Below are 5,381 nucleotides of genomic sequence, written 5' to 3' on the forward strand. Positions count from 1 at the left end.
GAAAGCAGGACCGAGAGTGACAAGAGAGCCAGAGACAAGTGCCAACTTCTGCTGCTAGGGGCTGGCTTTCTTGCTGTGTGTCCCTTGTTTACTCACCGGGCAGGGCTGCCGAGCAGGTGCATGGGACCGAAGTGCACTGGCCGGTCAGTAGGACAACAGCCCGCTCGGGATTTTCTGGGCAAGACTCGGTTTCCAGTTGCTGATCCGAAGGTGTCTGGATGTCGAACCGAGCTGTGAGACAGCGCACCTTCTCGCAGCGAGGGAGCAAAGTCACCATGACCATGGACAGCACTAGATGGGGGTGGGGGGCGCCGCATCTCCCTTCGGGTCAGGCCTGCGCCCTGCTCACTGAGACCTTCCCCGACCACTCCGCCAAAGGCAGCACAGGGGCTTCACCCTAGTCCCCTCCACCCCAAGCTCTTGCTCTGAATAACAGCGACGATCCCCACCTGACACGTTGTTCATCCCCTCGGGTCTTCCCCGTCTCACCCTCGCAACATAGTAAAGCCTCTGATAAGTACTGTTTAAATTAGCGAGCACTTGAAGGAACCTCTTATTTACCCCTTCTTAGGCTATGCTTCTCAAGGACATGGTCCCTGTCTAACAATTCTGCACTTCTTTAGTGCCTTGGGAGGAGAAGGTGCTCTCATAAACCTATGCTGACCGGTTCTAGTGGATTCTATCTCTGGAAGAAAGGAGGGAAGACAAGAGGGTGGGAGGCCCCACAAGGGGCTCTGCCAAGCAGCTCCCAGAGTGCACACATTATCGGACCCTCCACCTTGGGGACTCGCTCAGCGCCCCTCTGCCTGGGTCTCTCCTTGCTCCCCTCCCCTGCAGGCTTCCCTTTTCCTCCAGTGCTCTGTTTACATAATTTTCCACCTTACACTCAGTGGGACCTGGTCACTCGGGGTCTCCAGGCATTACTATACCCAAATCAACCAGACCCACCTCTGCCTGACCCCAGTTGAAAGACACAAAATCCCCCAGTTTTACCTAGCACCCCAGAACCATGGCAGCTAACTTTCCCCGGGGATGAGTTTCTTTTGCCAGGAAAGCACATTAATTCAGGATGGGATAGGAAAGAAATCAGAGCGGGGAAGGGTGTAAGAGTCCTCCTTACCTTACTCTTTTGGGGGGAATGCCTGCTCATTGCAGATGATTTACCACAACCTGCTGTGCTTAGCAACCACCCTGAGGATGGCAGTGAGCACTTCCATTTTCACCTCACTCACAGAGGAGGGAGAGGCAGAAAAGTCAGGAGCTCACAGGGAGCATCGGGGAGAACCAAACTCGGGGTCCTGGTCCTCGGGCCCTGCATGCACACACCAAGTACCCGCACAGGCACTAAGGGGCAGTACAAAAGAGCCCAGGCTTTGGGGTCAGAGAGGCCTGAACATGAACGATACCATTTTGCCAGCAGTGTGACCTTGCAAAAACAATTTTTTTAAAGATTTTTTTTTTATTTATTTGATAGAGAGAGAGCACACAAGCAGGGGGAGGGCAGAGGGAGAGGGAGAAGCAGGCTCCCCACTGAGCAAGGAGCCCAATGTAGGGCTCGATCCCAGGACCCTGGGATCATGACCTGAGCCGAAGGCAGACACTTAACAGACTGAGCCATACAGGCGCCCCCCAAAAGCAATTTGAACTCACGGAGCCTCGGTCTATGTGACGTGAAAATGAGAAAATCACATGTACGTCACAGGGTGGTGTGCTATTTAAGTGAGGGAGCCGACATAAGGTGCCCGGTTGGCGTCCAGGCATCGCAGATATTTGATAAGACCAAAATTCGCATGCGACCCTTTTGGTTTGGGTAGAACGCCAGGTACCATACAAGGCCCAGCAGAGATTTCAAAGATATTATCCGATCTTTAAAAAGAGGAGAAAGAGATGAAGAGGGGAGGGAAGACAAGGGAGAAGGACAAAAAGGAAAAGAAGACTTAAGAGTGGTTAGCAGTGTATTTGAGTGGAAGGAATAATGAGGGTAATCGTAAGCTCGCAGCTCTTTGGATGGCCGAAGGGGGCCGGGTGAGTGAGGGGAGATTCTCTTCGTATAGGATGGCCTCACACGGTCAGAATGGACAAGAAAGAATCCAACAAGGAGCAGAAAGGCATTCCAGGCAGAAGGGATCACACATGCCAAAGAACCAAGGTGAAAGGCCTCCCCTCCTGGTGGCCTGCCCCATGGAGTACCCAGGGGAAGTAATGAGAAATGAGACCAAAGAGGCAGGCAAGGCCAGACAGTGAAGGACTCAGTTTGCCTGACTGAGTAGTGGGACTTTATCGGAGTCCTCCGTTGGCGGGTGGGGGAGACGTGACCGGATTTGCTTCAGAAAGATGACTCAGGTGGTTGTGTGTGTGTCGGCGGGGCGGGGTGGGGGGTGGTGGTGGATGTCACAGCTGAGGGGAAGCTGGACCAGGGAGACGGTGTGCAGCCACACCACGTAGGAAAGCATACAGGTAGATGGCCCCCCAGGGCAAAGGAGTAGAATCTCCAAAGCCAAAGGTGAATTCCAGAGTTGTTAAAATCTAAAATATGAGTTGGATCGCCCAGCATGCTCTTTTTCTCCTGCTCTGTGTGAAAGTCACTGTGAACTCTATCTCTGCTTCCCAGCTGCTTTGTAATCCCAGAGATAAAGGTGAGTAATCCAAAGGAAAGGGCCCCCAAAACCAAAGGGAATATTTATTTTAAGGAGATTGACGTCTGTAGGAAGGGGAAAAAAAACCTGCCAAGGCCTGAGTGGAGAAGGCTGACATTCACAGATCCCTGCCATTGTATAAAGAGAAAAATTCCTCAAGATTGTGTTTGTCCAAGAAATCAGACAGTTTACGGTCCCTGAGTCAAAACACTCAAGGATTGGAAGCCAGAGTTTCCTGGGCTGAACCCAGTTACTAAATAAAATGAAAAGGAAAGAGCAATTAGATGCCATGAATTGTTGTCAGGCGGACAGGGTTGGTTGCCAAGGCTGTACTCCAGCAGATGCCACAGAAAAAAGCCAGGAACAAGGCACTCGGGTTTGCCAGCCCCCCTCCCCACCCCCCTCTGCAGTCCACCTCCCCAGCCCTACTGGTGCTGTTAGTGCTGCTGGTGGGCCACAGGGAGACCCTCTGGGATCTGGAGATGCCCTGGGACCCAGTGGAGGCTGCGAACCTGGCCACGTCCTCAAGGCCAGCCCACTCAGCACCGGGCCCATCCCAGAAATCAAAGAAATTTCCACTCTTCTTGCTATTTGAGTAACAGTCTTTGCTAGTGTCCTGCAGAGAATGACCACCAGAAGGAGTCTGCCTGTCCTCCTTCATCCTGATGGAAGATGCTATGAGGAGTGGGGGTGGGGGCTTTATCACCTCCAGGGGAAGGAGATTAACAGGGAAAGCCACCCACAAGGGAACAGTGAAAAGGAAAGGTGGGGGAAAGAGAGAGAAGAATGAAGGGGAGGCTGCCCCAGAACATTCTGGAACCTACTCACTTCCTCCTGCACCCCCCAGGGAGCCCAGGAGCCACCACCACTTACATGCAGGCTGTAAGTAGAGAGCTCTCTGTTGGCAACAGAGCTCTTATCAGGACCACCCTGGCTGAACACTCAAGGAAGAAATAGGGACAGTGATGAGGAAAGAGTGTGCTTGACATTGTAATGCCTCATCTGGGCTCCAAGTCACTGAAAGAGACCTGTTTGTAGTAAGTTAGAATCCAGCTGCCTCCTGCCTGGGGAAAAAAATACACCAGGCCACTTCTAGCCAGGCTGTGTGTGTTTGGGGTTGCCCAGTGACCCTGGACATTGCTCAGCTGCCTCACGCATGGCCACACCTCCATGGCCCGCAGAGGGGTGCGCTTTTCGAAGTGGCGTTGCCCATGGAGTGGGGTTTGCTGCCCTCGGATCCTCCAGGATGCAAGTCCTAGGGATTGCATTTGATGAGAGATCCTTCGGCTCGGCATTCAAAGTAATGACAAATTCAGAGGGAGGTGTGAAAGCTCTTAAAGGTGAAGAGCAGAAAACATTTCGTAAACACATGAAAGAGGAAAAGCCCCAGCCAACGTCTGTAAACTATTAACTGTATCTTGGTTTATTTCAAAAAAGTAGATGGACTCCGCTTGCTTTTTTTTTAATAAATTAAAGGCTGAGATTTTTTCTTTCCTCTTTAAAGTTCTTTTTAAGGAAACTCCATTTTTCCTTCTGAGAACAGGCCTAGGTGTTTTCTAGAGTCGAAGCTGATCCTGTCAGCATCATCCCGAGGTGCGGCGGGGATCAGCCACACCATGTGGTTGAAATGGCCCGAATGTTCCAGCACAGATGCCATCAGGGTGTGTGGAAGGCAGATAATTCATACTCATTTCAGGGCTCCACCTTACTCTGTGGAGATCTGCTTTCTTGGGTAGACGTGGAGGGTGGGACCCGTGTTTTGAAACAAGCAGCAACACCCTGTATCTGAACACACTTCATTTTTTCAAGGGCGGTGTCAGAACCCTCCACGCAGGACTGGGGGCAGGGAACCCCACAAGGCAACACCTCATCCCTTCTTTTTTTTTTGCTGACCCTCCTGCTTCTGCTCCCACTCCTTGTTTCTTTTCAAAAAAAAGGAGCTGTCAGCTAGATCACAGACATTCGAGACTAAATTAGCCATCCCTTATGGAGGTGTTTGCATTTTCCACAGCAGAAGAATTCTCTGGACCAGAGCTGCAGGAGAGGATGGTGGACGTAGAGCCAGGAAGGCCAAGACCAGAATAGGGGGAGGCCGGGGTTGGGGGTGGGGGTGTCTGGCGAGGCTTTCCCAGTATACCTCCGATGCTACCAGATTGGCCCTGATCGTCAGGCCGGAAGTGAAGACCTTTTGGATAAAGATGACCTTTAGAGAGTGAGTTGGGGCGGGGGGAGAGACAGAGCAAAATGTGATCTTATCACCCTCCCCTGGGAAGTCCTGCAGACAGGGTGGGGAGACGGCCAACGAAGCTGAGTGGATTTGATCTTCAGCCCGGTGCTACTCAGCAAGAGCTGAGGATCTGGTTGTTGAAAGACCCCTGGACTTACTTCAAAAGACCTGGAACCTCCTCAAAGTCCCGCTAGCAGCGGGGGACAGACATTTCAGCCACTGTCCCCCTCTGTACCCTGTAAAACACAAGCGATTGTGGGTAACGAAATGGGCTGATACCCTTGAAGATGCTCCATTTAGAGATGGTTTTGCCCAGTGACCTCCAGAAGCAGCGGGACTGGCCGTGTTTTCTCTGAGCAAAGTAGCTCTCTTCCACACTTGGCTGATGCCTGCCAGAAAGAGCAAGCACCCCAGTGCACACCGTTTCTGGGATAGAAGGGCAATCACGGGGCCTTGGACAATTCTCCAGGAGCCCAGAGCGTGAGCACAGGGAGGCTGACCGCAGACGTGGGCCACGG

This window comes from Mirounga leonina, unplaced genomic scaffold, assembly GCF_011800145.1.
Source record: "Mirounga leonina isolate KUSES-001 unplaced genomic scaffold, KU_Mleo_1.0 Mir_153, whole genome shotgun sequence".
Classification (NCBI taxonomy): domain Eukaryota; kingdom Metazoa; phylum Chordata; class Mammalia; order Carnivora; family Phocidae; genus Mirounga; species Mirounga leonina.